This window comes from Podarcis liolepis, assembly GCF_965112155.1.
Source record: "Podarcis liolepis genome assembly, chromosome: 16".
Taxonomy (NCBI): Eukaryota; Metazoa; Chordata; class Lepidosauria; order Squamata; family Lacertidae; genus Podarcis; species Podarcis liolepis.
Genome location: NC_139567.1, coordinates 23,180,816 through 23,202,764, shown reverse-complemented (window position 1 = coordinate 23,202,764; position 21,949 = coordinate 23,180,816). Strand labels below are relative to the sequence as shown.

Here is a 21,949-nt window from a genome sequence, read left to right as displayed (position 1 = left end):
CTTAGGCCTGGAGCTCCCTCCTGGCTGAGCTTTTAGCCGGAAATATTTGAAGTGATGCTTGGAGAGGGAGTGAAGATAGAAGAGAAAAATGAGGTATTTTCAGTGAACAGGAAGATCTGAGCAATTAGTTGAGGGGGGTCAGGCAGGGAACATACTGGAAAAGGTGTGGCAGCTTTGCCCAATTTTTTACACTCACTTTAATGGAAGTTTCCCATCATATACAAAATAAATGGAGACCCTGAAACCTGTGTCCAGGTGGGCTGCCATGCTGCCACAAGCCTCTCAGTGTTTCAGAGGCTTCATTGAGAAATGGTGCTGATTCCAGCAGCTTCCTGGTGGAATCCATTCATGTAACGCAAAGGGGGAAGGTATGGGGGACAGTAGTGGCTAATGGGGCGGCGCAGGAAGGGTTGCGTTGCTAACTTGCCTTCCCCATTGTGTGCATCACTGCCGTTTACCAAGTAGGGAGAGTTGGGAGCGAAAGGGGAGTGGTGAGCTTGGTGCAGGCACAGCAATAGGACTGTTGAATTGGTTCTGCTGCTGAGGTTGCACCACACTGGGCTTCTCCCTCTTCTTGGTAACTGGCAGTGATGTGCAGAATTGGGAATTTGTATCAGCACCGCAGCACCGCATTGCCAACTGCTGCCGTTCATGTACCAAGAGTCAGGTTCTTCTTCCGGTAAAGCAGTCGAGAAATCCAAATAAGAGATGGAAGCCCACCCAGGGCATGCTCCAGCCGCCTCGCTCCCCAATATGCCTTGGGGAAAGGGCAGTGTCTTTCTGGCCAGAGGAGGTGGCACTGATGCCCTCAGCCTCAACAGAGACAGTGCTTATGCATAGAGAACAAAGGAAATTGCCCGACCTTCATCTCCATCAGAGGTTACCAACAGGGAGTCCAAGGGCACACATAAACCCGCAGGAGTGTCCCTGTTCCCCCTGAAATTTGGCTTGAAAGAAGCATTCTCTTGTAGCCAATAGGATAGATTATGGTGTGTTCTTGGCAGCCGGTGTGTGTGTGTGTGTTGATGGTGGTGATTTTCCTCAGTTTGCATTTTAACATGAAACCACCCATTTTGGTCCAACCCTGATGATAGCACAAAATCCTTCACTGCACCTATTGATGGCTAGCTTGCTTAACAGGTTCAGCACAGGCCCTATGGTTTGTAGACGCATCCAGCTCCGTCCTCTGATGACTCACCATCACTCCTGCCCTACAGCATCTGCTGCCTGAGGCATCCATCTCATTTTCCCTAACGGTAGGGCCGGCTCCAATTAATTGTGTGTGTGTATGCCGCTTAATTGTAACAAAACTGCAAAGCGGTTTGTAGAAAGAAGAAAATAATAACATTACCAAGTATTTAATAAAGTCACAAATAATTCAATCCAACCACAAGCTAAAACCATATCAATGCACATGTCAACGTTCTACATACCAGGATAGGCTTGCCTCAGCCAAAAATGTTTTAAGCAGGTGCCAACAACAGTATAGTGAAGGCACCTGCACATTGTCAATTGGCAGGGAGTTCCAAAGTGTGGGTGCTCCTGCATGAATAGATTCATTTCTTGCAAATGCATAACGTGCATTAAAAGCTCAAGAGGCCCTGCATTCCTGTTCCATTGCTTTTAACCTCTCATTTCACTATGTCTGCATTTTTAAATAATTAGGAGGGAAAGCAGGGAGTAGGAAGCAATAGTCTAACGCCAAAAACACCAGGGTCCTTTTCAGCTTCCCACTTTTTCCTGCCCTATCATTGCTTTTATCCAGTAACATAGTTTCCTTTAATCTCATTTAAGCCAATAATGATGAATCTATCCTATGAAATGGGAAATGTTGGCAAGAGTTTGTTATTTCAAGTGGGGGTTAGCGGGAGAGAAAATTTATGGGACAGAGAGAAAGAGAGAGAGAGAGAGCTGTGTAGAGGGGACATGCTTGTCACAAATATATGCACGGTCCCCCTGCTGGTGTCATATGGAAACAATTGCAATTAGAAATCTTTTATTTTGGTGCTGCTATGAGCTGAGCGATGCAGCTAGAACACTTGCCCCGTTTGTAAGTATATTGAAATGATTACAATTGGAATATCTTCATTCGTACTCCTATGAGACAACAATGGCTTGTCAGGTGAACTCTGCCTCTCTGGACTGTAGGGTGGTAACAGCGAGTGATGAAAGGCACACCACCCCATAAGGAAAAAAGCAAATGAGATCAGGGATGGGGAGCCTGTGCACACCCAGATGTTGCTGAACTACAACTCCCAGCATCCCCAGCTATCAGTCATGCTGGCTGACTGGGGCTGATGGGAGTTGGAGTCCTGCAACATCTGGAGGGCCAGAGGTTACACATTCCTACCTTCGATGAAAAGAGGAGGGCAGGGGACTCGAAAGAGACATGAGAAGGGCTTACAGAATTATTCATGGTCTAGAGAAAGTGGATACAGAGAGCTTCTCTCTCCCTCTCTCTCCCTCTCCAAGAACTTGGGCTCATCCAAGTTTCCTCCACTGGAGGAAAGTGGAGAGGGAATACCTCCTCACAAGCTTTGCAATGGATCTGTGGAACTCAGGGCCACAAGATGTGAGCTCAAGTGGCCTTGAGAAGGGATTAAGCAGATGAACGGAGGGTCCATTTGTACATTCTGACTTCTCTCAAGCACCTACTCCTGGCTTTTCTTTTAATAAGAAAGAAATGCAAAAGGTAGGTCGCTCAGACCGCTTCCTAAATTTGTAAACTGCGCGGGGGTGGGGGTGGTGGAATTGGGAGGTATTCACTGGATTTTTAAAAAATCATGACAGCTGAGAAGCTGCTGCTTGCTGAGAGGGGGAGAAGCAAGGTGGCAGGGCAGTCGGTGTGGTTCACATGTGCTGGTTGAGCCAATGTGGTACTGCAGTGAGTGCTTTCACACTATGCAGGCCTCTTTGCCGCCTCCCCTTCCTGGAAGGCAGCAATGAGTCAACTGTCCGGAGGTCAGGTGAGCCCCAGCATGCTGTGTGCGACTCATAATATTATTGTTGTTGTTTTGCTGTTGTTGTTGTTGCTGTTGTTGTTGTTGTTGCTGTTGTTGTTTTAAAAAACATCTAATTCATTGCACCCCCTCTCCCCACACATAGCTATTAACAATGAGTGCCAAGCATCAATACGCAGAGGTTTTGTTTTCTGTAAAAAACAGGGTGCTTTTCCACTGCATTTAGTGACTGTTGTATCTAAGGCGAGGATCAGAAAAGCTGCAGGTTTCTTGGGTGGGCAGGATTCCTTGAAAGGCAGAGGAGTGGCGGGGCAGCATCTCTCCCTATTGTTATGTCCCATCGAAAGAATTCTGTCTGAGCTCCTAGTCAAGGATTTCAAAGGCCCGGAACCGGCTCGGGTCCCTGAAGGATCAATCGACCTAAACACATCCTTTTTAATGCCCGCCTCTCCTCCCAAGGAGAGACAATCCAGGCCTCTTGCGTAATGCAAAGGGAGAATAAAGCCTTCCGTCAGGAGAAATCGAGGAGGACCATGCCTGGTCACTGAAAGGAAAAGACCACCGTCTGGTACCATGGCAATGGAGCAGGGATTATATTGCGGCAGAAAATAGGTTCCTTTTGATTATTATTCCAGTGCGTCCTTCTCAAGCAGCAGCTAAGCGATGTTGTCACTGAGCCTGATGAGAGGCCCGTTGTAAGGGGGAAAAGGAGGCTCCGAGAGGAGCAGACTGCGTTGCGGTGGAAAAAGAAAATGTTCGGGAGGAGGAGGAGAAGGAGGAGGCTGTTCTGTTTCTAATAGATACTGATGTGCTAGGGTAAAAGACGCAACAGCAGATGCCTTTGGGGAAATTGGGAACAGGGGGTTTATCCTGTAGGGAGCTCAGATTCCACAATGAAAGGCGCAAATGAGTGTGTCTGCAGGAGAAAGCCTTGCAGTTGCTGGGTGGTGTTGGAAAGGTTCTCTGTGCATGCTCGGATGAACTCTTTGTTTTAACAGTGCAGTGGTAAGTCACTTTTGAGGGGCTGCGTAGATTTGACTGTCGAAGGCAGGCACTCTTCCATCCTGCCCTTGCCCCCTTCCAGCCCTTTCCTTCTGCCTCGCTCATCTTCACACCAATTTCTCTCATCCTACCCCATTTTTTACCCCGATCAAAAGCCCTTAGGGTGCCTGAGTAATCATCCGTTGTCTTACAAATGGGCAGGGTTGAATGGACATTCAGGAGAAAGACTGCAGCATTTGGGACGTTTTTGTTCAGTGAAAAGACGACTCAGAGGTGGCATGATGGAGGCTTATAAAAATTATGCATGGCATGGAGAAAGTGGATAGAGGAAAGTTTCTCTTCCCCTCTCATGACACAAGAACTCTTGTGGACATCCGATTAAGATGAATGTTGGAACACATTCATGGCAGATAAAAGGAAGTATTTCTTCACACAATGCATAGTTAAACTATGAAGCTCACTCCCACAGGAGGCAGTGATGGCCAATGACATGGGTGGCTTTAACAGAGGATTGGACAAATTCATGAAAGGGAGGGCAATTAATGGCTACAAGTTGCTGTGGCTTCTGAAGACCAGTTGCTGGAAACCACAGAAGGGGAAAGTGGTCCCATGCTCATGTCCTGCTTACAGGTTTCCCACAGGCATCTGGTTGGCAACTGTGAGGGCAGGATGTCATCCTCATGCACACCCCATAGATCCAGACAAAGCTCATTTTAGACTCTTGGAACAGCCCAAAGTGTCCTTTGTTGACCCACTGTCGAACCAGCGGGCCACAGCAACAGCTATGGGGAGATAAACTTTGCACAGCATTCCTGCACATCTTGAGACAAATTCTGTATGCATGCAAAACTATCAACATTTTCAATGAAGTTATTAAGAACTAGGCCAGGCAGGCAATTGATCTTGCCACTGAAGAATTCTTGCTGTTTTTATAAGAATGGTGACAGCATTGGTTCGGGTCAGGGATGCACAACTTTGTGTTAGCAAGCAGTCTAGATTCTTGAATTTTGACTGCTCCATCAACTTCTGATGAGTGATGTCGGTGAACTGGTTTAATCTTCTTAACCCCTGTCTTTGAGGCAGGGGAAACTGTTCCGCATAATCTGTCATACTTTTGGAGTGCTGTTGGCTGATCCTGGCAAGATCTCAGTAACCCTATGATGGGTCACAAAGCAATGAAGACAACCAGGGTTTGAGAGGATGAAGCAGCTGCACAGGCTGTGTCCCCCCCCCCCCAATTTTTGGGATATGACATGGGTTCCAGCAATTTGGAATTAGAATGCTGGATTAAATGGAGGGTCTGGATTAATGATGCAGTTCTCCAGATGATGTTGGTCTACAACTCCCATCTTCCCTGATCATTCGAAGTTGAAGTCCAACTCTGAAGGGTCACAACTTGCTAGATGGGCCTTTTTCTCTGTTCCAGTAAGACAATCCATACATTCTTATGGGTTGTGTCTTTGCCTTTCTCTATAGCAGGGGTGAAGAAACTCAGACTCGGCCCACACCCCTCACTGGGTTATGTTTCACACCCAAGTGTTTTTGCCTGACTGAAATGTATCATTCAGCTTTGATCATGCCTCTTCCTTGTCTGGCTAGAGCAGGGCTTTCCAAACTTGGGTCTCCAGCTGTTTTGGGACTACAACTCCCATCACCCCTAGCTAGCAGGACCAGTGGTCAGGGATGGTGGGAACTGTAGTCTGAGAACAGCTGGAGGCCCAAGTTTAGGAAACACTGGGCTAGAGGATAGAGAGGGATGAGTGAGTGTGTACAGAAACTAGCCTCTGGTACCAAGGTCAAATATAATGGGCTTTTCTTTGTTGTTTTGACCAATATATACATTTTATGTACACTTTTTCTTAGTAAACACTGCTTATCATTATAAAGGTGCATTGAAAATAGGTCAGAGAAGTGTGAAGTTTGAAGAAGTTTGTGGGTTTCCCACAGGCATCTGGATGCTGTCATTGGTCTGATCCAGCAAGCTATTCTTAAGTTATTATGTTCATTTGGGCTTGTGTCTTGTTTCTGGAAGTGCAGCATAGCTGTCAAGTGTCCCTTATTTGAAGGGACAGTCCCTTATTCCAGCGCCATGTCCTGCTGCTGTCCCTTATTGTTGGATGTCCCGTAAATGTCCCTTAAATGATGTCCCTTAAATTTCAAAGGAAGCAGCTTCTCTCCCTCCCTCCCTGCCAGCCAGGGAGGAGGGAGGCAGGAGGCTCCAACTGTGTTGCTTGGCTGTGTTGCTCACCCAATAAGAAGTCTAAGAACGACTGGGGGTGGAGCTTGCATGCCTTGTGTGTGGCTAGTTAATACAAGCTGAGGGGTTTTTTGAATGCTGGACACCATTTTGTTGCACGTGCTGCTGCAAACTTTGCAGTGCAAAGCCGGGCCGGGGAGCCATCTTAAGCTGAGGCTGCATAGGCCTTGTGGTGCATGTGATTCAGATTCTATTCAGTTGAACTTCTGGTTACAAAGTTGGTTGGACAGTGTTCTCGAAGCTACCAGCATGAATTTGACCAGATTGCAGGAGGACATGAAGACTGGAGTGTCTGGAACAGGTGAGGCTGCAGGCCCCTTATTTTGGCTGCTGATCCCTTATTTTCAAGGCTGCTGGTCCCTTATTTTCAAATCTGTAAGTTGACAGCTATGAAGTGCAGATGTTGTTGGTTTGTGCTGAAGTGTGAACGGTGTCAAATTTCTCCTTCATCCCTACCTGCTAATGGGCTTCTCACAGGTATTCATTTGGCCACAACAGGACACCGATGCTGCCATAGATAGCTTGTCTAATCCAACAGAGTTCCTCTTATGTTCTTAACAAATCCATCCCTAAAAGAGAGGGACTAGATTTTCAGGGGATTTGTGTTGCTTGTTTTATAACCCAAAGGTGCTACTTCAGGAGTGGGGATGGCTGAAAGTTCCACCTCCCTTCTCCAAAAGCCACTCTGTTTTAAGGGAAAAGATATATTTCACTTCCTATTCACAATCCAACCCTTCCCCATGGCAGAACATGTGCCAAGAGGGGGATGGTGCATGCTGGACATTGCCTTATGGATGGTCTCCTTAAAAGTTGACACCTTGCAGCTGTGAGTTCCATAGATTAATTCCACAATGTGCACAGAAGTATTCCAGTGTGCTGTAGTGGTTAAGAGCGGTAGTCTCATAATCTGGTGAACCGGGTTCGCATCTCCACTCCTCCATATACAGCTGCTGGGTGACCTTGGGCTAGTCACACTTCTCTGAAGTCTCTCAGCTCCACTCACCTCACAGAGTGTTTGTTGTGGGGGAGGAAGGGAAAGGAGAATGTTAGCCGCTTTGAGACTCCTTAGGGTAGTGATAAAGTGGGATATCAAATCCAAACTCCTCCTCCTCCTCCTCCTCCTCCTCCTCCTCCTCCTCCTCCTCCTCCTCTTCTACTACTACTACTTCCCTTTTGCACTCTGCAAAATCTGTAGTCATGTCAGAGAATTCCAACAGAAATGGGAACAGGAGTAGAAATCACCAGTCTTCGTTCCACTGAATCCTAGCAGTATTTACTCTTGTTGCTTTATTTCATCTGCAAAATAATATGTCATTGACCACATTCCCCACCCCCATTCGCACAGGGTTTCCTTTGCATTGAAATCAATGGGGTAGGATGACGTAACGACAATTTACGTAATTTACTTAATTAATTACATAAGTTATGTATGTTATGTAGTTTTGCCAGAGCAGACGGTGAGATGAGCAACATAGTTTTGCGTGCAAGATGAGGCGCAGTGGAAGGGAAGCGGTGCTGCTTGTGATGTATACAGGGCTGAATGGAACAAAGATCCCAACAAATCATGACTGGCCTTTCTATTAGGCTGAATGTGGCAGTCGCCCAAGGTGGCGGATGCTGAGGAGCAGGAAATGGTGGTGAGATGTTGGGAGGACAGAGCTGTGTGGTGGAGGGCTCTGAAACATTGAAGATCTTCAAATAAGTTTTGGCTGCCATTTCAGTATGCTTCTATGTGGGGTATTAACGAAGGCAGGAGCTTGTTCTTCACCTCAGGCAGCAACATGCCTTAGGCTTGACCTGCCCTGAACTATCGCTATGAGAGGTATGGGCATCCCCAGCAATGTGTATGTGTGATGCAAATGTCCCAAATAAATAAATACAGGGTTTTTTTGTTTTGTTTTTTTAAAGGAAATGAGAATTGTGGTTGCGCATATTGTCTCATATTTCATGTTCTCAAATGGTACAAACACACTCCTTGAAAAGAAAAGAAAAGAAAGAAAACTGAGAATCAGGGTATCTTGGCTTATCTGGGGAAGGGACACCTGCCCCTTTACACACACACACACACACACACACACACACACACACACACACACACACACACTTCATCTAGAGGAACATCCTTTGTTGCCATAGCAACCGTAAGGAGGCCACGTAATTTTGGATTTCCATTTTGACTGACTTTTAACACGTTTTTATGATCAATTTGCAAAAGGCAGGAAGTCAATGAATTCCGATTAGGGCAACAAATCAGTGCTGAATTCATTTGAAGTCACAGGCGAAAAAGAAGATCAGTATGGCAGCTTTGCCACCCGACACCGTCCTGCAAATACAGAACTTGACAGGAAAGGAGCTGGGTTTAAGCCCAGGGCATAGAAGATTAACTAGCAAAGGTTTTAATGAGTAGCTTAGAGGGGTTGGGGGGCATGTGTGCTGTGGCTGGGTCCCCCCATTCTGATCGACTCAATAGACTTTTTTTTTTAAGCTGCACAATATTATTTTTTTTAAAAAAGACCCTCACAGTGAAGCATGTTCCACAATGACATCCATAAATGAGATCATGTGATGCACACATGCCTTATGCGTGGCATATGATGGGGTTGTATGTGGAATTGCTCTGTGCATCTCTGTGCTTGAGATTTAATACCTGCATATTTCAATTTATTGATAAATAGTTTGCATTAAAAAAAATCCTGCTGTTTCTTCAAGGAGCTCAGGATGGTGTACTGTACACAAAGGATAACTAGCATGGTCCATTCCTAATATTGTCAGACAACAGCTCCCATAGGACCCAGAATGGTTGGTGTGGTGATGGGAGTGGTAGCTCAGCATAATCTGACAGTCTCCCCACCTGCTGCAGTAAAATTGCTTTCAGGCAAGTGCTATCGGAACTGCTGCCTCTCAGCCTAACCTGCTTCACAGGATTGTGGTGGTGTTGGGGAAAATGCATGTATGGCACCTGATGGTTCTTGAAGAAAAAGATGGGCTACAAATGCATCCAACCAACCAACCAACCCTTCAGTCTTAGAATCAGAGTTGGAAGGGAACACAAGGATCAACTAGTGCCAACCCCCTGCAATGCAGGAACTTTTAGCCCGATGTGAGGCTCAAACCCACAACCCTGAGATTAAGAGTCTCATGCTCTACCAACTGTGCTATCCTTCAGGGCAAGAAAACTATATAGCGTCAGCATGCTTCAGGGGCCATCTCAAGGCCAACCAGGCCAGTCTTGCTTTTGGAGGAGCTGCTCTGTGCCCTTGAAGGCTGCTGCCTTGTTCTGCAGTCATTGGCTCCTAGCATGGTGGCAATTTGGTCTTCTGAATCCAAATAGTCTTCTGAGATAGTAAGGTGGAAATGGAGATTCCTCATCCAGTTCAGCTTGAGGGAGCTTGAGGGAAGGTCAGACATATAACAGGGCTGCTGTCTTGGTTTTTGCTTGTTTATTTGTTGTTAAGCCACACACTTTTTTGTCACTGGGAACACAGTGGTGCTGTGGTCTAAACCACGAGCCTCTTGGGCTTGCCGATCAGAAGGTGGCTGGTCCGAATCCCCACGATGGAGTGAGCTCCCGTTGCTCGGTCCCAGCTCCTGTCAACCTAGCAGTTCGAAAGCACACCAAAAGTGCAAGTAGATAAATAGGTACCACTCCGGCGGGATGGTAAACTGCGTTTCCGTGCGCTGCTCTGGTTTCAGTGTTCCATTGCGCCAAAAGTGGCTTAGTCATGCTGGCCACATGGCCCGGAAAAATTGTCTGTGGACAAATGCCGGCTCCCTCAGCCTGTAAAGCGAGATGAGCGCCACAACCCCAGAGTCATCTGTGACTGGACTTAACTGTCAGTGGTCCTTTACCTTTTTTTAAAAAAAAAAAACCACACACCTTTCTGTCACTGGGAAGAAGGGATTGTATCTTTAAGGCCAACCACTAGGAAAGAAGAAATCTAGACACACAACCAGTTCTGGCTGAATTTTGCTCCTAATCATCATCATCCAAAGGAGAAGACAAAGAGGGAGAACCAGCCTCAAGATGCAAACATGGGGACCCTCTGGCTCATAGGCCCTAAGTTGACCCCTCCAAGCCCATTTCTCACTAAAAAAGCCCACCTGCCCACACACCTGTTGTCATATGTGACATCAGGTGCTGGGCAGATAAGGACCCGACTGCAAAGGAGCAACTAGGAACTTAAAGGGAGTTCCCAAATGCTCCTTTGCGAGCAGGGCGTGTTGCCAGTGCTGATCAGCTCATTGGCACCGACAGAGAGCCTGTTGCGATCAGCTGTACTCAGGAGTTCCCTGTTGAGAACTCCCTTGTGCAGCTCTGAGAGTTTGTTATCAGTATCACCTGATTGGCACTGAAGGTGAGCCCTCTGAAGGCACACTTTCAATGCCAATCAGCCGTGAGTCTGTCTTTCTCCATTTGCAGTCACAGTTTGTATCCAAACTGCCCATGCAAATAGCCATTCCCCACCCCACCCCCTGCAATAGGCTAGTCTGTATAGGACCAGAATAAAAATGTCCATTTGCAAGCACAGTTTGAATTCAAACCACATCTGCAAACAGACAAATTGGGGCACGCTGTCAGTGACAATCAGCTGACACAGTACTAGCAGTGACACTCCTTGTAGCTGCTGCTGGACAGCATGGTGGCAATAGATGATTGACAGGTGATTGGCCCTCCCAACTTTCACAACGGCCTGCAGGGAGGGGGAAAGGCCAGGTCTGACCCACAGGCCTGCAAAGCCCCTGGAAATGCCACTCCTTCTCTTGGTTATCATCATTGTTGGCATAATGGCAGGCAACCAAATGATGGTGAAGAAGAGAAGGAGGAACAGAAAGATCAAGAGAGTGGTAATGTCAAAGAGAGTTAAAGACTGCTTGGAAACTTCAAGCAGTTGTGGCCTTCAGCTCCTGACTGAAATCGGGTGAGTGGAGCATATTGTACCCATTGCCCTGATTGCCGGTGTTTCCAGCCCAATTTAAAGTGCTGGTGGCAAAGCCGTGTCCGGGCTGGTTGTGTATGTCATCATGTGAGATTGTTCTGCAGCTATTTCCATTTAGGGGGGCCCTGCCTTACTAGAAGTCAGCCTACTGGGCTAAGCAACATTTGAATTTACTTCTAGGTTGTACTGTTGGAAATATTGACTTAAAATCAATCAAGGGCCTTTTTAATGATGGATACCACAAGACAACTCTTCTAACCTTCAGCAGCCATAGAATTCCAGCTTTAATCGTGGAAAAGAAAGCTCTTTTAGCCCAGAATGGGGTCCTTCCTTATTGGCATTTAGCAGACACCTCACTTAAGCCACTGTTTGCATTCAAAAGGGCAAACAGGAGGAACAAAGCCACCTCATCTAATACAGTGGTACCTCGGGTTACAGACGCTTCAGATTACAGACTCCGAAAATCCAGAAATAGTACCTCGGGTTAAGAACTTTGCTTCAGGATGAGAACAGAAATCGTGTTCCGGCGGCCCGGCAGCAGCAAGAGGCCCCATTAGCTAAAGTGGTGCTTCAGGTTAAGAACAGTTTCAGGTTAAGAACGGACCTCCAGAACAAATTAAGTTCTTAACGCGAGGTACCACTGTACTGACATTTGCCTTATAGCTGAAGAAGAACCCTGTCAGTGGTGTTCTCAGCTGAAAAAAAGCCCTGCTGGCTGGGATGGGTCCTTGAACTCTGAACATGCCTCTTGCTTGCCTAGGTGGAGAATAGATAGGGGTGCGGGAGAGCGTGTCTAGGAACAGGCCTACTGTAGAAAGGTAAAATTGACATCCATTGCTCCTCCCACTTTTGCCTCTGGCCCCGCCCACCACATGCATAAAGCCCTCAGAAGGTTCCTCAAGCTGAAGAAGGCCTCCCCCTCTATATTTTTTCTGGTGCCTGATAGCTGCCTGAGAAATCCTCTGCTCCTCAGTCTGTTACAGTGATGGGAGCATCCCACCAGCCTGCAAATGAAGTTTTAGGTGCTTGCTCTGCATCTAGAGCCACAGCCACAACCTGGTTGTGGTTGTGTGAACAAAGTCGCACCTAGTTGGTGGAAGTACAGGATTCGACTGCCAGTGTGTATCCATTGCAAACGTGCACTAACAAAATGAAAGGATGCTGGCACGCGTCAGTAGAGAGTGTCATGGAGGAGCAGGTGACAAATTAGTGGCAGGTGTGCTATTGCCCTCTGCTGGACACAAGTGGTGTTGGCTGTGAAATAAAATGCAAAGCTCGCTTTTTCATTGATGAATGAGCAGTCACTAGTAGACTATGATAGCTCACTCGGTAGAGCATGAGACTCTTAATCTCAGGGACATGGGTTTGAGCCCCACATTGGGCAAAGCATTTCTGCATTGTAGGGGGTTGGACTAGATGACATCAGGAAGAACTTTCTGACACTAAAAGCTGTCCGACAGTAGAACTGTCTCAGGAAGTTGTGGGCTCTTCTTCCTTGGGGGTTCTTAACTGGAGGTGGCATGGCCACCTGTCATGGTTGTTTTAGCTGAGATTCCTGCATTGCAGGAGGTTGAATTAGATGAACCTTGGGGTGCCTTCCATCTCTACGATTCTATGATTCTAAGTTGCTCCAGTTCAAAAACACATCAAAGTGCAAGTAGATAATAATAATAATAATAATAATAATAATAATTATTATTATTATTATTTATACCCCGTCCATCTGGCTGAGTTTCCCCAGCCACTCTGGGCGGCTCCCAATCAGTGTTAAAAACAGTACAGCGTTACATATTAAAAACTTCCCTGAACAGGGCTGCCTTAAGATGTCTTCTGAATGTCAGGTAATTATTTATCTCTTTGACATCTGATGGGAGGGCGTTCCACAGGGCGGGCGCCACTACCGAGAAGGCCCTCTGTCTGGTTCCCTGTAGCCTCACTTCTCGCAATGAGGGAACCGCCAGAAGGCCCTCGGCGCTGGATCTCAGTGTCCGGGCTGAACGATGGGGGTGGAGATGCTCCTTCAGGTATACAATAGGTACCGCTCCAGCGGGAAGGTAAACGGCATTTCCGTGCGCTGCTCTGGTTCACCAGAAGCAGCTTAGTCATGCTGGCCACATGACCTGTACGCCAGCTCCCTTGGCCAGTAAAGCGAGATGAGCGCCGCAACCCCAGAGTCGTCCATGACTGGACCTAATGATCAGGGGTCCCTTTGCCTTTAAGTTGTTCCTGGGATCACAACTGATGAGATGATTCAATTTCAATTGCATATACAGTGGACGCTCGGGTTGTGAATGTGATCCATGTGGGATGCACATTCACAACCCGCAGCGGCACGGCTGCACACGCACGGGTTGTGATTCGGCAAGTCTGCACATGCGCAAAGCATGATTTAGCACTTCTGTGCATGCACAACCGCTGAAACCCGGAAGTAACCCGTTCCAGTTCTTCCGGGTTTCTGCAGTCCGCAACCTGAAAAAACGCAACCTGAAGCATCTGTAACCCGATGTATGACTGTGATATATATATGTGTGTGTGTGTGTGTGTGTGTGTGTGTGTGTGTGTGTGTAACTCACCTTTTTATTTCAATGCAGAGGTTAAAAACAATGCCAAAGGAATGTGTCCCTCATGAAGAACCAGGGCTCACCAGTTCTTTTGCCAGTGATCTTGCCCTTTAAGTAGGGAAGCTTTGACGCAACAGACCTGAAACAAAGTGATCCTTGCTGCAGAGCAAGCAGGAGTCAGTGCTTCCTTTGACCCCTTAGTCTGGCAGGCAACTATGGAAGATTCATAACACCCTTCTTTTGATGTGCCCCTTCCCTCAGGGTATAGCACACCATCGTGCAAAAATAACTTCGGCTGCAATCCTAACTCACAGACTGGGAGCTGAGTTCAGCAACATCTGAAGGGCCACAGATTCCCCATGCCTGCTCATGAGAATCATAGTTTGGTGAAGTGTACAATCTAACTTGATGCCCTCTGGAAGTTGCGTGGCTGCAGGTCCTATGAGCATGTCCAATGCTATGGGAAATGGGAAGTGTAGTCCAGCAGCTAACTGATCTGCCAAGTTGGCTGCCCCAGTCTAGAGCCTTTCTTTCCAAGGGAAGGGGTTTTTTCCTAGAGGAGTCATACAGTGGTGCATTCTGTAGTTCATTGGGAACTGGGTCTGAGTTGTGAGCCTTTCTCCAAACAATTCTGGCCAGATTCCATGCTCTTCCCACTGCGAGCACCTGGCCCCTACAAGCTTGCCCCAAAGGGAAGCCAGCCCTTACACTGAAAAATGGCCTGGCATGCTGTAAAAGTGCTCTTAAGCACATGCAAAAGAAGAAAAACTGCAGGAGCCACACACTCTAATAGATAATTACACTTTGTAGTTGTGATGTTGCCTCAACAGCTTGCATTGTAGTGATGGGCGTGGAGGAGGGTGGAATCCATTGGCTTAATTTTAAGACTGCACTCCTTAATCTTTTAATTGTATAGTCTTTATCCTGCAGTCTGTAATATGCACAGTGTACACCCCAAGACTGAAAGCCTGATCTTAGAAACAAAGGCCCTGGCGCACACCAGTGACATCACTGCTGTGTGCCAGGGAGTGTTTGCACCAATGCTGAATATTAAAGTGGCACCTGATTTAAATGGAAACTGTAACAAATTAAAGGCAAACTAAATATAGTTTTCTTCAAGGAGACTTTTTTGTCACTTGTAGCTCACTGGGTTTTGCATTATCAACAGGATTGCCAACCAATTCTGTTAATCGCAGAATTTGGCTCAAAATGTATAGTTCAATTAAAATTGAATAGTGTTTCAGAACAAGAGCAACCTTATCCAAATCCACTTTTCCATAAAGCAGTGAGCATTGCACTATTGTCTGGATACTTTGAACCTTTTTGCCCAGGTCCTAATATTAGGCAGCTTGCAGCATGCCCTTAAGACTACAAAAACTCATAATGCAGTGCAACTGTTATGAAACATACATATTGGAGGACTATAATTTGAAGAGAGATTATATCCTTTGCCAATGGAACCCCACAGAATGTGGCTGTGCGGTCATATTTTTCCATAGATATTTACAGCCCAGGGGCAGAAAACCAGAAAATAATAGCATATACATTGTCCACATTGTCTCCTTGGCTTCTACCTCTGTGGGGTTTTTTTAGTCAAACAGCACTTGACCACCTAGGGTTACTGTCTTTTGGATGTCCGCCATCTTTCTTTCTGAGCGAGTGAGCAACCAATGTCATCCTTTACAGTTCATTAAATTCCATGAGGCTGGCCAGATGAGAAGTCTACATATTTGCAAGTAATATCCATATTTCCTATCATTAATGCTCTTTGGGGATTGACAAGAGGCCCGCTGCCATACTATAACATTTTGGCAGTCTCGAGGACTGGCAAGTCCCAATCACACACCCTTTGATTTGGAGAGTTTCCTCTTCCCCTTTTGGCACGCTTGCCGGTGTCACCAAGAGCGGAAGCAAGAGGCTGTGCCAAGGTTTTGTGCAGAGCAGTGGATAACATTACTGTTCGTTACCCACTTTATCCTGACATGGCATTAGCATGCCCCTGGGCGAGCCGGTTCAGGCATGGTGCCATCTGAAGGGCTAAGCATATTCAAGGCACAGTATGTGTGTTGGGAACATGAGTGTTGAAGTAACAAGGCCTCTCAGCGAAGCAGATCCAAACGGAATTGTTTCCAGCATTTAAGTGCTAAGTCGGAGGCCGACACTATACAGCAGGGTTGCGTTTCAACTTGGACTGGTGTTTCAGGCCCTATATGAGAGTAATCGGGAACAAATGTGCTAAATCAGCCATTGTAGTGGGCAACAGTGGTCTCTGCATGCAGGCACACAGAGATTTAATGTATCCTGCTGTATAGGATGAAAAACGAGCCATTTTAGATGTTTGTTTGTTTATTATTTATTTATTAAATTTGTATACCGCCCAATACCCACAGGTCTCAGGGCGGTTACGACATAAAAATTACAATATAAAAACACAAAACGCATAATAAAAACAAAAACAACCCAATAACCCTAACACATTTTAAAAGGTTCAGGTAGGTAGCCGTGTTGGTCTGACAGAGTCAAAATATATTAAAAAAATTAAAAAATGTCCAGTAGGACCTTAAAGACCAACAAAGTTTGTTCTTGGTATAGGCTTTCGTGTGCATGCACACTTCTTCAGATACACTGGAAAAGAAGTCCAGACCCTTATATATAGTGGAAGGGTGGGGTGGGGGTTTTTTCAGGAGGGTAGTAGGAGGTCTCTAAGGTGCTACTGGACAATTTTTTATTTTTTTATATATTTCAACATTTTAAAAGGGCCTTGGATGTTGGCCTTCCATATGCAGAGACTGGCCAAGCATGTTGCATGTCAGAAATGAGTCAGGAGATCCACTGTGCCCATGCACACATAAGATAAGATAAAACTTTATTCACATTAGCCAATGGCCATAGCAACAGTAAAACATTACAGTATACACAGAAAAGGAAATTTGATATAAGAGCACAATTTAAAGTCCTGAATCAGCAGTCAGTTAGTGGCCCTTATTCTGATTGCCCCTGCTATGAACCTAGCAACCTTTGCTGTTATTTGCTCATTTTGATCTGATAGAAGAAAGGACATTCTGGCAGTGGTTGAGCGCCCTGGGATGGTTAGTACGAGTGGGGTGATGATCTCGTTCCTCAGGTCTTTGTAGAGAGTACAGGACAGGAGGACGTGTGCCGCTGTTTCGATGCTACCATCCCCACAGGGGCAAAGACGTTTCTCAGGCGGGATCTTTTGGAATCGACCCTCAAGTACCGCAGATGGCAAAATATCTAGTCTTGCAAGTGTAAAAGCATGTCTGTATTTTGGGATAATAGGTTGGGGAGATATGGGGCCAGAGAATCAAAATGGAGAGGTGGAAAATGAACATACCAAGGGCAGAATTTCCTTATAGTGGCCAGGTTGTTCTGATGCTCGATATCTTTTAGACGTTGACCAATTAGTTTGTTTTAGTAGGGCCCATAGTGAGTAGGTGTTGTGGGGATAGGCCACCAGAATGAAGTTTTTGATAGACTGTTTTAAGCCAGACACTTTTAACCCATGCACACAGAGTCGTCCTGATCAGGGTGTGTGCATTTGTTTCTGAAGCAAATGAACAGCTGAGCCCAAATTAGGGATGCTGCAAGAAATTAAGCAAAGGAGCGTACAAATGAGAACCTCCACCCTTGACTGGTTATTCATGAGGAGGAATGGGTTGAACACAGTCCAAGTCATGCAGCAAGCAGCCGAATCAGGGCTGGATTCAGCTTGATCCTCCAGCCACCCTATCTCTGCTGCCTCCTGGATGTCTCCCTAGAAGCTGGAGTCCCACAACAACTGGAGGGACAGTGCCCCCCAGTGCACTAGGATGAGACAGATTCACAGAGAAAAGGCTATTAAGGTCTAGTAGCCACAACGGCTATGTCCAACCTTCTCTGCCAGAGGCAATAATGCTTCTGAATTCCAGTTGCTGAGTGAAAACTTGAACCTTGGCCTCCCAAATCTTGGTCCAACACTCTTAACCATTACACAGCACTGCCCTCTTATAGGTGCCCGATGTACCTCTGTGGGGAGGGAATTCCACATCTTAGGGGTTGTCTCAAATCATGCCTTCCCCCGGTCCATCACTTCCCCTGGACTTCTGTGGGTGGCAGAGCTACCAAGAGGGCTTCCTCTGCAGATCTTAACACCCAAGAAGGTCTGTGAGGAGACGGGAGGCCTTTCAGGCTGTTGTTGATGATGATGATTAATGCTTTTTTTCTATATATAAAAAAGTGCCAGTACTCACATAATCCTTTTCTTTTTTAAAATGTATTTTTATTAAATATTTTCTTAGTTTACAAAAGTATGTGCAATCTCTCTCTCTTTTCTCTAAATAACATTTTTTACAGATCAGTTTCATTTGTTGAGACATTAGGAAGAAGGGGAGATGGATGGGGGTGGGGTCGGGTGGCGGTGTTTCTATTATACTTAGTATATGTGGGGTTTTGTGTCAGCGTCGCTTGTACAGGTTCACCACAGCCAATCACAGACAAACAATCACACCCTAGCCCAACCCCAACCTCTCTCACCACCAAAGGAACACAAGTGAATAGCACAGAACCTCACATAATCCTTTTCCTCCTTTCTCTCTCTCTCTCACTCTCTCTCACACAGCATCCTGCCCTCCCCTTTCTCTTTCTTCTCCTTCTCCCTCTCCAGAGCCAGTGTGGTGTAGTGGTTAAGAGCAATAGACTCGTAATCTGGTGAACCGGGTTCACATCTCCACTCCCCCACATGCAGCTGCTGGGTGACCTTGGGCTAGTCACACTTCTCTGAAGTCTCTCAGCCCCACTCACCTCACAGAGTGTTTGTTGTGGGGGAGGAAGGGAAAGGAGAATGTTAGCCGCTTTGAGACTCCTTCGGGTAGTGATAAAGTGGGATATCAAATCCAAACTCTTCAAACTCTTCTAAATTCTCCTTCCAACTTCCACAGCATTTTAGACGGCAACAGGAAGTTCCTCCCTCCTTCTGACTCCTTTCTTCTTCTTCTTCTTCTTCTTCTTCTTCTTCTTCTTCTTCTTCTTCTTCTTCTTCCTTTTCTTCCTCCCTTCCTCTCCTCCTAGTAACCAGCCGGACCATCTCCGCTCGCCTTTATGGCTTGCCCCAGCCACAGAATGGAGGACAGTGGTCCAAGCAGCAGAGGTTGCTTTCTCTTCCCATTTCTCTCTCTCTTTCCCTCTTCCCCTCATCTTTCCCCCTCCCCTCCCTGCAGGCATGGAAAGAGCAAGCAGAGGTGAAGGAGAAACAGCACTCACTCACACTTGGCCACTTGTGGCGTAGTGAGGCAGCGGCACGGCAGCGCACCCAAGGGGGGAGAGTGCGCATTGCGAGGCAGCTGAGGGGGAACAGTGCAGCCTGTGGACTGAGAGTAGCAACTGCAGCCCTGAACAAGGGCCTCCTTTCCCTCGCTGCCGCCACCTCAGCTCTTTGCAACCCCCCTTTCCACCACAGTTGCTTCCTTGCGCTCCCCACCCTCTACTGTATTTCCCTTACTGCAAGATTGGGAAGGGGGGGGAGTGCTGGTACTGTGTACCGCCAGGGGAAAAAAGCACCATTGAATTAATTTCCTTTAAAAAAAAAAAAATCAACCCAAATAATGACTGCTTCAGGGACGGAGGTGGTGCTGCGGGTTAAACCACAGAGCCTAGGACTTGCCGATCAGAAGGTCGGCGGTTTGAATCCCCGTGACGGGGTGAGCTCCAATTGCTCCTGCCAACCTAGCAGTTCAAAAGCACGTCAAAGTGCAAGTAGATAAATAGGTACCGCTCCAGCGGGAAGGTAAACGGCATTTCTGTGCACTGCTCTGGTTCACCAAAAGCGGCTTAGTCATGCTGGCCACATGACCTGGAAGCTGTACACCGGCTTCCTCAGCCAATAAAGCAAGATGAGCGCCGCAACCCCAGAGTCTGCCACGACTGGACCTAATGGTCAGGGTCCCTTTACCCTTTACCTTTAATGACTGCTTCTTGTTTTCTAAGTTCACTGTGGGCCCTATAGCCAGTGCGTAGTTAAACTATGGAACTCACTACCACAGTAGGCAGTGAGGGCCACTAACTTGAATGGCTTTAAAAGAGGATTAGACAAATTCATGGAGGAAGAGAGGGCTTTTGGTGGCTAATAGCCACAGTGGTTATGCTCTGCCTCTAGAGTTGATGGAAACAATGCTCTTGGAAACCATGGGAGGGAAGAGAGCTCTGGTGCTCAAATCCTGCTTGCTGGTTTCCCACAGGCTACTGTGAGAACAGGATGCTGGACTAGTTGGGCCATTGGCCTAATCCAGCAGGCTCGTCTTATGTTTTTATGTCCAGTTTATCCCCACCTGGAGAACGTCTGTGGAAAGGCCTGAAAGGATCCCATCCAGCGCTCCCACAAACCGCCTTGGTGAGGCCTATATAGAGCCGCGATTGTTTAGCATGGCACTGCAGCTGGGTCAATGGCTTATTTTGGTTTGAGAGTTATAAAAAGCCTATGTTTTGTCAATCTGTCATCCCGAAGGAACAAGCCTAGAGACTTGTTAGCCAGGCTTATTTTTGTTTGGTTTCGTTTAAGAGCCCACATTCATCAGGGGGCCTGGCATCGCTGCCTTAGTCATAAAGTCATTGTGCCCCAGTTTATTTAGACATGTCTGGCTTGTTAATTGCAAAAGGGAAGGGTGGGGGGAAGCCTTCAGGATTGTGGAAGAGACATCAATCAGTGTCTATGAGAGATTCTCTCTCTCTCTCTTTTAAAAAAGTAAGGCTAAACTTCAGGGAAAGAGGCTGCAGGAGGAAAACATGCAGCTCTATGAGCAGGTACATGGCCTGCTATGGCATGGGGCTGTTTGGATGAAAGATGTGAGAAAAAGGTGGACATTTGTAGCCTAATAGTCCTTAACACCAGGGGTGTACTAAGTGCTTTTACTTTATTTTTTTAAAGAAACAAAAGTGCCGGTACTCACCATGAAGTTGTTATAGCAAGTGCCACCCTTTTAACATTTGGGGGTGAAAAGTGCTGTTGCTACATACCTTTGAGTACCCCATAAAAAAAAGAACTGGATGTACTATCAGTTGACTAATCTGATCCTTCTTCACTTCAAAAGTACCACATTCCATGCACCTGCAAAATTGACAAAATATCTTGTGGCTTGCACCAGAATATCTGAGGGGTGAGAGATTCCAGGTGTTCCTGTGCTTATTCAGGGTTCCATTTTCTTTCTTCTTTTTTTTTTAAAAAAAAAATTATTAAGTTTTCCATTTTAACAATCCAAGAAAAACCACATTAAAACATACAATACAATAAAAAAGCCAAATAATCATACCAAATTATGTATCTTTGGGTGACTTCCCATGCTCTGAAGTTCAGGGAGTAATGAGCTAATATTGTACTGCATTCCTTAATTAGTCCAAATAGTCCCAATAAAACATTTCCAGTGTTGTTCCTTCCTTTATTTTTAACAGCCTCTGAATTTGTTTAGCAAGCTGGTTAGTCTTTTGTAGTTCTGTGCGAAATATTTTAATTTTTGTCTTCTTTATTTTCCTGTTGTAATCCAAAGTTCTCATCGATGCCATGTTCACTTTCTGTGAAAGTGTTCCGTTTTCTTGGAATGATAGTGAATGGAGATTGCAGTGTGTTTAGGATGTATGGTTTTATTGACTCAAATATCCAATCTGAGCACAAGATGGAGGGGCTCACAGCATCAACACTCCAACAGAACTTGCGTCCCCATGGACTCCTACTGAGATCCCCAAACCATAGCTCTTGGCTCCAGCACACAGGCCTCTGTGTCTCCTGCTTCTAGAATCAGCCCCAAACTCACCCACAAACAAAAAATCCTTGGCCTGTTGTTCCCCATCTTCAAGTGATGTGGCATCCAGCTAACTGATGAGGCATCCAGAAAAGGCCCGCCCATTTGCCCTTATAGCAATCTGTTAGGACATGTAAAGGACAGTACTTAACTGGCCAGCCAAGGCCATTACCTTAGCAAAGGAACTGGTTTGACTGGTTACCTCTTACATCAGAGATACAGGATTGCAGGTTCAAAAGGAGCCACAGGCACCATTCAGACTGACCCCTCCAACCTATAACAATATATACTCTGATCTCACCAAGTGTTTGCATTGCTTCAATACTGTTCAGTGTCTGTTTTTATTTTATTAGATCCTTCCCTGCTTCCCCCTTCCTTATGAAGCTGCCTTATCCCAAGCCAGAGCATTGCTCCATGCAGCTAAGTATTGTTTGCACTGATTGGC

The 21,949-nt window shown here is 46.3% G+C and overlaps 1 long non-coding RNA gene across 1 annotated transcript in view; it reads left to right on the top strand.

Annotated features, from left to right (window-relative positions):
* LOC310696098 overlaps positions 1-21,949 on the top strand; it is an 86,203-nt gene that overhangs the window by 20,453 nt on the left and 43,801 nt on the right. The gene's annotated exons all lie outside the window — the stretch shown is intronic.